This window comes from Astatotilapia calliptera, chromosome 1, assembly GCF_964374335.1.
Source record: "Astatotilapia calliptera chromosome 1, fAstCal68.1, whole genome shotgun sequence".
NCBI lineage: Eukaryota > Metazoa > Chordata > Actinopteri > Cichliformes > Cichlidae > Astatotilapia > Astatotilapia calliptera.
Genome location: NC_137422.1, coordinates 38,811,539 through 38,823,747, shown reverse-complemented (window position 1 = coordinate 38,823,747; position 12,209 = coordinate 38,811,539).

Here is a 12,209-nt window from a genome sequence, read left to right as displayed (position 1 = left end):
GTCCTTTTTTCTATGCTTAAGTGTTTTCTATCAAGCATTCACACTCTGATGAACACAGAGTTAGTGGGGTTGTATCTTGTCTCGGGATATTTGGCGTGCAGACTGGAGGAGCCGATCTGCATGCCAGTGCTTTTGAACCATCGACCTGCTCTACTTCCTGAGCCACAGCCACCCCACACGAGCTTCTTTAGCAGCTTAATCCAAAATCGTAAAACACCCAGTGTGTCTTACCCAACATCTGCTGCGTGCATGTGTCAGCACAGCACCAACCTAAACTTAAAGATGGATGCAGTTTTTCTCTGTTTTATGACGTTTCTGACCATTTCTTCTCACCGGCATGGTGACGTTCATTCATTCTTTAGTGACCACAATTTTTGTCGAGTTTCATGTACAATGAAGGAAAAGTGAGGGAAGCATAATGCTGTTTTCTATTCACTAATCTGCTATTAGTGAAGATATTATGAGGCTGACAGCAGGTTTTGTTGTGTAGTCAGGCCGCTGGAGTCGCCATAATAATCTAGTAATTAAATATTTGTAGGTAAAATATTTATCTTCAGATCTTAAAATAACACAGTGCACCTGCAGGATGACATAGACTCACCTGTGTGAGATTTTCCTGTCGGTACTGGTCTGTGTTTTATCAATAATGGTCTTGTTAAGTGAGAGATTTACAGCCACCGCAGAGCCGTGAAAACCTGCCGTCTGTCACTGCGTGTTGTTTTAAACCTGCAGCCAGAGCATTCCTGGCCTCAGACCAGAGCAGGTCCGCACTCATCTTAAGCGTGAACGGACACGGTGTTTTTCCTGCCTGTTTTTAGATCTGATCACAGATCATAGGTGCGAACTCTCTACATCATCACAATGGAAAAATGCGTCCTCTATGGTTCAGCAGCAGCGCTCATTCAAAAGCAGCCATCAGTCAAAGAGATAATGGAAATTCCACTTGTCACAAACACACACATAAAAATAACCGTGTCATCTTGTGGAGTTTTTTTCTTCCCACTGTTGCCAAGTGCTTGCTGAATGGGGCTCAATTGATGGTTTTGGTTTTCTCTTTATCACTGTACATGGTGTCTTCCCCTTACAGTGCAAAGCACTGAACTGGCACTGTACGAATTGATTTGAATTTAATTGAAGAAGCTTAGAAATTAGCTACCAAGGGCTTAAGAGTCTAAGCTGTGTTGTGAAGTACTGGAGCCTCACCCAGAGATCGTGCTGAGCGGCCAGGCTGGAATTATACCAGAACTGTAAGCATTTGGTTGAATAGTAATCAAATAAATGTAATGGTTAGTTAAGTGGCCACGGCTATAAATTACAAGTTGAAAAAGCTCAAAGCTATCAAAGTGTGCACAGCCAAAACTTCCAGATTCAGCCTGTAAACAAACTGGAAACTGTCACAGGTCGTCGTGAGGGACGCAGGTTGCAGATGCAAACGGCTTTATTGCTTTATTGGAAACAAAGTTAAGAAATACACACAGAAATGGGGCCAGGAAGTAAATAGGAGAACACGGGACGGATTTTTGGAACGCACTCTCCTCGTGCACTCTGTAGTGTCGTCTCACCTTGCTGTCTCTTTTTCCTAATCTCTCTGGCCTTGATGAAAACGTCACCGAGGTCAAGGAAAGGTGGGTAGGAGAATTGAGAAGGAGTTAGGAAAAGAGAAGGTCGGTGTTCTACAGACCTGGAACAGCTTTGCACTAGTCTGTGCTTAGCAATGAACACCGGCATGTCTGCTGTGTTAACACTACAATGTGCAGAAGACTACAAAGTGTGCATCTTTATTTTATTTTATTTAGAAAGAGGGGCAATGCATATTAATTAACATTTTAAGAAATGTAAATATGCCAGATTATAGCCTTGGACTAATTTCCATCCGCAGACCCTCTGGCAGGTTGGTGTTAAACACAAGTTAGTAAAAACATACAGAGACACTATTTACAGGTCATGTGACAAAAACAGTGATCACATTATACTAGAACAAACAATGACAAGAAGAGTGGACACAGAGGACAATATAGATGACAATAACGGAAACACATCAATTATAACGCACAAACCCCAGTATTGCACATGCGCTGACTGTCCTTGTTAGGGCCGAGAGGGCCAGGCTGTGGGTGTGGACTCAAATGCAGACACAGAGGGAGGCAAAATGGGCGTGAACACAGTGCTTTATTTACAGTGCCTAGTTACCTTACAAAGCAGGAAACTATGAATGCTATGAACGGAGAACTGTGAGGCCAAACTATGAACATGAAACTCTGAGTGCTATGACTAGGTGCTAGATATCATGGATGGATCCTGGGAATGGAAAAAGGGGCAGCGGCTTGGATGGAGGCACGCAGTCACTATAATGAGAGGAGACAAGTAGTCAGTGGCAGTCTAGTGAATCACAGCTGAAGGATTAGACTATGGTAGTTAGGGCTTACGCGTTGCAGGTTAAAGTGTCATGCAAGGAGGGGGTGGCCAAGGGGTTCCGGGTGAGGAGCGTCCAGAGAGGATCCAGAATATACTTGGAGTGAGGGACTTGGCAGGGAGGCAGGCAGGTGTAGTCCAATGATGGAAAGGAAGCAACCAGATGACAGAACCAGCGTTCAGGCAGAGATGTGAGTAGTTTGGCTTGGGAAGTGCGACTGTCAGGTGGGTCCTATGACAAAGAAAACACGGTGAGGAGAAAAGCAGTAGTTAACGGCTCTCGCAAGGGCTTGGTGGCCTAGCACTAACGTGAGTTAGCAGAAAATCTGGCAGAGGTCTGTTGTGAATGCTGGTCTTATATGCTGGTGACTTGATTGGAACCAGGTGTGGAAGCTGATTGGAGTCTCTGCCTGAAGGTGGAGCCCAGCGGAGTGGAAAAACCCCTTACTCACCCGGACCATGACAGTCCTGATATTGCACTGACCCATTACACTAATAGTTGTTTCCCTTTTTGTAATACACTAACTCTTTTTCACGTCCAATATAACGCATGATTATTAAACATGATCACATGTTTGTGTGTCCCTCAGCCACCCTTTTAAGTGACTCTTAAAGATGAGGAGACTTGTACTTCCCTCACTGACAGTGGAAGACTTTTCCAGAAGCTCACTCCCTGATATGACAGAGCATTCTGTGAAAAGGTGGTCCGTCTGAATGCCAGTTCACAATCACCTCTAACGGTGGCTCGAGTCAGTCGACACCCGGCAACACTGCTGGACTTTTGTTTAATAAAATCACTGACTGGTGGAGGCGCCAGACCATGTATAACTTTGTATATTAGACAGGCAGATTTAAGTAATTTGAAATTAGTAAAATTTAGAAATTTGTATTTATCGAAAATTTGACAATAGTGATGTGAAAAAGGTTTTTTATCTAATATGTTCAATGCTCTTTTGTAGCACACTTCGATTGGCCCAATAGCAGCAAAACTCGTATAGTATTCAATATGAGCCAGTATCATAGAGTGCAGGAATGTAATCGCTGCTGTCTGTTAATAATGTGCAGATATGTCTAAAGTTCTGTATGTTAACATTCACAGTTTTCACTACTTTTTTAACGTGTTTTTAAAGGATAATTTAAAAGTCTAGTAGCACTCCCAAACACTTAAATTCCTCAACATTAATTAGTTCTTGTGCACCCAAGCAAACTTTTACTGCAGCCACGGTTGATTTAGGTTTACTAAAAAACATTGATACGGTCTTTTTAACATTAAGGCACAGGCATGAGTCATTCTGCCATGTTTGTAAATCATGTAATGCCAATGAAAGCCGATGGGCTGCATCAGCAGCAGTTTTGGCTTGCGCAAAAATTACCGTATCATCAGCATGCATAATCGTGTCCACATTTTTGCACACATTGGGCAAGGCATTTACATAAAGTGAAAATAACAGGGGGCCTAGAATTGAACCCTGAGGGACACCTTGCGCACAGTAAAGATAGGGTGACTTACTATTCTTTATTTGCACGCATTGTTTTCTATCTGATAGATAAGACTGTATCCATTTAACGGTGTGATTACTAAAGTTAAATGTCGACAGTCTAGACAAGAGCTTAAGATGATTCAGTGTCAAACACACGCTTGAAATCAAGAAAAACAGCCGCAACATAACTGCGCTTGTCTAAGTAAGATTTCACTCTCTCAACAGAAACACAGACAGCCGTTTCAGTTGAATGAAGAGTGAGAAATCTGAATTGCATAGGGTGCAAACCCGGATTGGAGTGATTAAGATGTTCAATGATAGAATTAGCAACCCACTTTTCTGCTATCTTTGAAAAGATAGGGAGTATGCTAATAGGTTGATAGTTAGCAGGGTCTGATTTATCACCCGATTTATAAATTGGTGTAACTTTTGCCACCTTCCAACTCAGAGGAACGACTGCCTGCGTGATTGATAAATTAATAAGATGGGTCACAGGCACCAAAAGACAAGATTTATAATACTTCAAGAAATTGGTATCAAATCCAAACTCATCCCTTGCTTTAGAACTTCTTAATTTAGAGATTATATTTTCTACCTCATTTTCTGTAATTTTCTGAATATTGAACTTTAAATCTTGAGAAGAAACATCCTCTTTGGTGTCGGCATTCCCAATATTTTGTTGAGGGTCACAAGAATTAGAACACATTTGTGCAATTTCATTAATGGTACTTTGGAAAAAATCATTTAATTTAGTAGCGAGGCTGAGAGGCTCTGATACCAGTTCATTGGCAAATTTAAGTTCAAGGTCTTTATCAGCATTATGCTTACTGTTACCAAGGAGTTTGTTAATATTTTCCCAAATTAGCTTACAGTTTCCTTTGGCACTATTAATTACAGTCATGAAAAAATTTCTCAAAGTTTGCGTGACTTTATTCCTTGGCGATATAAAATGTAATCGATCAGCATTTATCCAGATTGTAACGATTTTTTAAGTAACTGGTCTCTGAGTCTCATAAGCTGTTTAGACTCCATATTAATCCAAGGCAAGGAATAAACTCGTTTCTTTAAGTGTCTGTCTTTCTGAAACTGTGGCAAGACCCCTTTAATAGCAGAGTATAATAGATCACAACATTTATTAGTGTCATCATAGGATAGTATGCTAGTCCAATCAAAATTATTTAGAGCTGCCATTAAATGTTGTTCTTGACTATTTGGAATAAATGGTTTTTTTTATATTCATGCTTTTACTGACACATCTCAGTCGCTTTTTAGTCAGCTTTCTAGAGAAGAATATTGCATTGTGGTCAGACAAGCTAGTCAAAAAGTTCTATGTTGTTATCATTCTGTCCAGTTTGTTAGAAAACACCAGGTCTATTAGAGTTCCAGAGCAATTTGTTATTGTAGTGGGATCACTGATCATTTGTGTTAAACCAAAATTATCTGTAATTTCTTTTAGTTCTTCACCACATCTTACTTCACCACAGTCTGTTCTAACTCTGTTGTTTTAAACAGGTCATGTAAACGAGAACAGTCAGAGAAAAACATCGCCTCGTTCCAAAGGTTGGAAATTTAAGGAAGAAGGGAGGTTTAGGGCCGGGTCTACCAAAAGCCTTCTTTGACTTAGTGGAGAGCCTCAGTGTCAGTTTGTGACTGAAAGCTGTGAGCAGGAGTATTTGTGCAGATGGCCTTGTGGCAAATATACTTGTTAGAGTTTCCCTTTCAGGAGAGCGAGTCACACAAATGTGAATTAAAAAGCCTGTGGCTCACAATTTACTGCGAATTGCACAAACTGACGATGAAAAAAAATCCTGTTTTGCCTGTTGTGGTATTTGCTACTAGGAGTGCGTACTTTTAGAAGAGGGAGATATTATCAGAACGACAACAATGTTATCGAAACTGTCCTGAGACTCTGCACTCAGTCCTCTCGCTGAGTGCTCAGAGGTGAATCCCGCAGGTTGCTTCTCAGTAATACAGAGCAGAAATTCACTTCTTTTTCTCAGCAGTGCGCACAGCGACAGGCTTTCCTCTGCTGAATCTGTAAGGATTAATGTGGAATATCTGTACTCAGAAATGCAGCTATGAATGAATCCGTGTTAGTCTGTTAGTTTAATGCCTGAATGTTGCAACGTGCTATTTAAAATTTGCACACGTGGCACAGTGACAGTGTTTTCTCTAACACGTGGAGGACTCGGGATCTGATGGTGAATAATGCTTTGTACGGGTCAGCTCACCACACAGATCTCAGGTTTATAGGGTGGAACAGTTTGCAATCCTCTGATTAAATCCTGCGCTGCACCTGAGGCCTGATTTCTATCAGCAGAGTTGCTTCTTATATTAAAAGCAGATTGATTTTGCTTCATCCTCCTCTCATTTATCTGAATTGTTTTCAGAGAGAAACACTTGTGTGAAACCTGAGCTGGATTATTTTGGCTAGCAGGCCTGCCCCACTCTCCCTCACGCTCCCTCCTGAGGCACACTATGACATCACAATGATTTCCTGAGGTTAGTAAATCTGTTCGATAGTCAAAAGTATGAAATACATGTTATTGTCCTAAAATTAAATAGGATTTTATATATTTATACCTACTGTGATCAGTGGATCCTCCGTGCGCAAAATTCCCTCCAACCATCACTTATCCAACTGACATGAATTAAAAATACATTTATGATATTCTTGATTTACTTATTTTACAGAACTGATCAGTTCATCTAGAAAAGAATCTCGAGTGTATATAGAACTGTGTTCTTCATGGGCAGCAACTCAACAAGACATAGTTTTTATTTCTGCAGTTATGATGGAAAAAGCACTTATAATTAACATTTACATGATGTGTGCCACTTTGAATTATCGGACGGCATTTTCTCCTCTCCTTTCATAAAGGATGCTCCGGTGTATCCTTTGCTAAAGGAGGTAATAAAGGAGGCATTGGGGCTCCTGTCCTTAGTATTTAGAGAACTGGAACGGCTTCTATTATGTTATAAGAACAACGGACTATTGAAACGCTGCTAATAAAGTTACACAATTACACAGTGAATTCATGTTTATTATTATATTTAAAAAATACCACCGTTTTTGTCTTGACACCTTAAAGGCTGGTCCGTGAAAATATTGTCTGACATTAAACCGGTCCGTGGCGTAAAAAAGGTTGGGGACTGCTGCTCTAAATCAACGATTCAAAGACTGAGATTATAATCAAATCAGAGAATAATTATTAATCATAAGTCAGATGTTTGGTGCAAACCCAAACTCTGGATCAGAGGTCCAGGACCAAGTGAGGTGGTTAGCATGTTCCCTCCTCTGGGTTCAAAGCCACTGGCCACCTGGTTCCTGTCAGGTACTCCAGGTGTGAATGTAAGCTCAAATGTTTACCTGTCTCTGTTTGTTAACCCTGAGTGCTCTACAGCTGCGATAGACTCCAGCAAACTCGTGAGCCTGAATTGGACAGTGGTTAAGAAAATAACATGTGAATGGACGGATGCATTTCCACATGGCTCACAGGCTTACGATGGTATTTTGGACTGAATGTCCCCCTCAGCACTCAGGGCCTCTGTGGGTGGAGGGGGTGCGTTATGAGGGGGTCCTTCCAGAGCTTGCAGGCTGTCCATCACTCCTCCTGTCCTCCCCACTGCTCAGCACAGCTTGCATAAGATGACGCTGGACTGTGCTTGGTCCGTTTATCTGATCATTCTGTGTGTATTTTTAACTTCTCTCTAGAAACCAGGCTGATGCAGAAGTTGTGAAACAGCTGGCGAGCTGATGTGTCGTTTCTTGCTCGTGGGGTGATTTGGCTGAAACTGCTGGCTCAGGCTAATGGATGCTGGAGGTTAATGAAGCTGATTGCAAGAGGACGAGGCAAAGAGAAGCTGACCAGAGACCGCTCTGTATCTATCATGCATCTCGATTCTTGCATCAGTTTTCTCAACACTGCGATCTCTGACCCCATCGCTCTGAGCCGTCCTGGCGCACCAATCCAAACACTCGTTTAACACAGCCACAGCATGTTTCAAGCCTGCTCAGTCCAGCATGTTTTGTAACTATATGATGTCTGTGAAACCCTTCTGGAGCGATGCAGAGCATTCTCCCAAAAGATAGTTCCTAAATGAGAGCTCGAACCTCAATGGAACCATCAGCAGACTACGCTCAAGCTCTGCAGTCATTGCAGGAACTTTCAAATTCAGTCAGAAACTTGTGAGTGGAATGGCTGATTTGTCACAGCAGCAGAATACAGTAAAAATCTGGCATCTAGGCTCTGAGCTCTTCGTGCTTTGCTGATATGATACACATGGATATATTAGGCAGGCGCCAACAGCGGTAACAGGTGTGTGTAAGGGCTGCAAGAGCAGGCAGAGATGCACAACAGCACTGTCATTTGAGAAAATCAGTCATTTCAATAAAGCACCATATTGGAGCATAACTCTGTATGTTGGCGCTCGAGTTGCCTCGTCAGTCAGGACCACTGGGATGTCATTTCGATCTGTACTCCTTTATATTTTATGGTGTGGCTCTGCTGAGAAGAGGTGACAGCTGACATGACAGAGCGTGAAAGGAGGAGTTGGGGTGGCGGTAGGTTGAAGAGTTGCTTGCAGAGCTGTAAAAGCTATAGGCTGGCTAAAGCAGCTCTAATAGCGTGCCATATGTTGGGTCTACGTTTGGAGTGTTTGCATGGAGCCCTCAGCTGATGTGGGCTAGTGCTGAGGTCAGTGTCTGAGTTAGATTTCAGAGCCTGCCTGAACATAATTAAGTAACAACTACCTCAGAGCGTTCAGTATTACACAAAGCTAAATTACACATGATGATGATGATCTAAGGAGTTGCACCATTTACCAACACTAGGTTCTTGATGGGTGAACAACTAGAGGATCACTATAGACGGCTGGCAGGAGCTTTCCATCTCCTACAGCCAGGAGGTGCTCCTTCTCATATTACTCCTCAAATGGGAAACATGGCAGAACAAACACTTGCTGTTACAGCCAAAACGTTTCAGAATGAAGCTTTCAATGCACTTTTACAAGAAGTGCATTTAAATGTAATTATGTTAAATGATAAAGTGGTACAGTGGAAAGCCCACAGTATCAGCTGAAACGTGATGGTTTCGTGTCTGACTCGAAGCACACGGTGGATAGATGTTGCCCCCTGCAGGCCACTTGGAGCATTTCAGTCCTTCATGCACAGCTGGATAGTTTCCGCTCCTGTCATGTGTCACGCTGTAAAAGCCTTTCAGGAAAATCCCAAAGCAGTAACTTCGTCAGTAATCATGGTAACCTTTACTGCATTATCAGTGTCAAAATGTTGACTGGAGTGTTTTATAAAACTAATGATAAGAAAAGTATTTGGTGGGTGCGTTCGTCCACCAACGCCACTGCCCTGCTGTGAAGTTATTTAAAATAAAAAGTGATCTGCGTCCTGACCAGACTTCGATGGACTCGCCTTTTTCCACCTAAACATGAAGTTTTCTTGCTGATTGACAAACTGCACTGAAAACATACATAAATAACTGTGGTGTTCAAACTTTGAACAAAGACCCTTCTCATATTGAAAACCCCACATTCAGCATGGAAATATTTACAGTTGGGTTCATGTCGGTTTTCCTTTTTTGTGCTTAGTGTGTGTTTGTGTTTATGTCACTTTCTGATGCTTCTGTGTTGATTTGGCAAGCAGGAGCTGTTATGAAATTCCATGTGTGGGGCGTTTAAGGACACTTCAGTGTTCAGCAGCTGATAATCTGCTGCCAAAAACAACAGTGATGCCGTGAGCAAATCCGACGTGCTGAGCAAACACGGACGGCACCAACAGATTAAAGTTTCAATACACAAGGAAGCGTTTCAGTGCCCACCGGCCGAAAATCACTGCACAAACACTGAATTTACACTCGCTGATCACTTTATTAGGAACACCTGTACAGTTGTGTAATCCAAACACAATAGTTGTGTTTGTTATAAACTCCCATTATTCTATGTTAATGGAGTGGGCAAAATATTAGAAAAACTTTTCAGTATAATTACGTCTATTACTCCATCTGCTATAACAACCTCGAAACGTAGAAGCTCTATAAAAATACAGTTTACGGTGTTCCACAATGTTTAGTAATTAGTCATTGTTTTGCATAAACATGCAAATCAGCACTTTTTTAGCAGATTTTCGTTTCTCAGGCTGATTCTGACAGAATAAACAATTTTACCCGCAATATTTTAAAAAGAAGAAGAAGAAAAAAAAGAGCACGAACTAAAAGGGAGATGAGAAAAAATAACCAAGACTGAAAGAAAACGTTTCTGGAGCTAACACACGATACATATCTCCTTCTCCTCCACTTGTCCTTGTCAGGGTCACGGGAGGGGGTGGAGCCTGTAATAGGGTGAGAGGCGGGGGACACCCTGGACAGGTCGCCAGTCTGTCTCTAACACACAGAGACAGACAACCAGCAGTGCTGGGAAGGTTACTTTTAAAATGTATCCCACTACAGATTACAGATTACATGGCCCAAAATGTATTTTGTAACGTATTCCGTTACGTTACTCAATGAAAGTAACGTATTTTGAATACTTTGGATTACTTAATATGTTGTCATGCTTTTTACAGCTACATGAATGTACTATTGCTGTGTGATTTATTACTTTTACTGAAGGTTACTCTCCATACCAACACCAACTAGATGTTTAAATCTTAATATAAATGAGTAACAGTAGGTGGACATTAGGTAAGGCTGCACTTTTTGCAGCGATCTCGTATAGAAAACTATTCCACACGTATATAAAACAGGTCCGCGGCTCCAAACCGTAGTAAAGGGACCTCTGGCTAATACGTCGGGTTCGTGTCGGGCTCATAACCGAAAACTAGCTTTGCTTTGTTGTCTGGGTCAAGTTTGCTAACGAGAGACAGAGAGAGGCGTTGAAAGGCTGCTCCAACCAAACGTATTGTTTCAGAGGAAAACACGAAAAAAGTGTACAGTCAAGTCTTAACAGCTTACTTACAGCTGGGCTACACTGCCCATGAGGCTACATTCTTTAGGGCTATGCCTGTAACACTCAGCCTGTTGCCTTCAAATTATTTTTGTGAATAATTTAAAAAAATATTTCTTCACGTCATTATGCGGCTGCAAGTAGAGGTGGCATGGGCTATGAGACTGAGACACAGGCATTAGAGGCTTTTAATGTGTGTTTTGTTTTGTTTCCACTGGCGAGGAATAGCCTAACATATGAAACAGGAAAATACCACCGTGTAATCCATTTATTTCAACAAAGTAACTGTATTCTGAATATCACCTTTTTAAATGGTAACTGTAACAGAATACAGTTACTCATGTTTTGTATTTTAAATACGTAACGCGTAACATGTATTCCATTACTCCCCAACACTGACAACCAGTCACACTCCTATCACACCTGTGGACAAGTTAGAATCATGTATTAACGTAACCCCACTAGCTGCATGTGTTTGGACGGTGGGAGGAAGCCAGAGTACCCGGAGAGAACCCACGCAAACACGGGGAGAACATGCAAACTCCACATGGGAAGGCCTGATATTGTTTTCAATCACAGAGCAGAAACACAGATCAGAGGTGAGATGATATAAAAACAGTATGTGGATCACTGTCATTGTTGCACCTCAGGAGGGTCAGTTAGTAGTCGGCGGCGCACAACGTACATATCACGGAGCGCAATTATGAAAGTGGCTCCTGCAAGGAGGCCATTTAACTTCATTTTCTTAATGTGCCTTTTTTTAAACACAACACCAGCCTCGTTCTTGGTGTTCAGGAATGAACACTGTTAAACTTTTTTCACGGCTTGTTTTGGAGGAAGAAGAAAAAGTAGATGCCTCAAAGTGGCCGTGAAAAACTGCAACGTGGAGCTTTGAGGCTGATTGCTTAAACTCAGAGAATACCACAAAGTTATGAGTAATGTAAATTTCATCATCTCAGATCTGCTTCGGGCTCATCCCGAAGTCCGTGTCTTACTTAGATCTTAAGATAGTCATCTACAGATTTCGAGGATCACGTTTATACACAACGTACTCTCCTCAGCTCTTTTCCTTCTTCATCCTCCTCTCCTGCCTCTTTCGTACACTCTCCTGTGAACCTTTAGATTAGTTTCTCCATCCATCCATCTTCTTCCGCTTTATCCGGGGCTGGGTCGCGGAGGCAGAAGCCTAAGCAGAGAAGCCCAGACCTCCCTCTCCCCAGCCTCCTCCTCTAGCTTATCCGGGAGATATAACCCCTCCAGCGTGTCCTGGGTCTGCCCCGGGGCCTCCTCCTTGTGGGACATGCCTGGAACACCTCACCCAGGAGGCACCCAGGAGGCATCCTTGTCAGATGCCCGAAC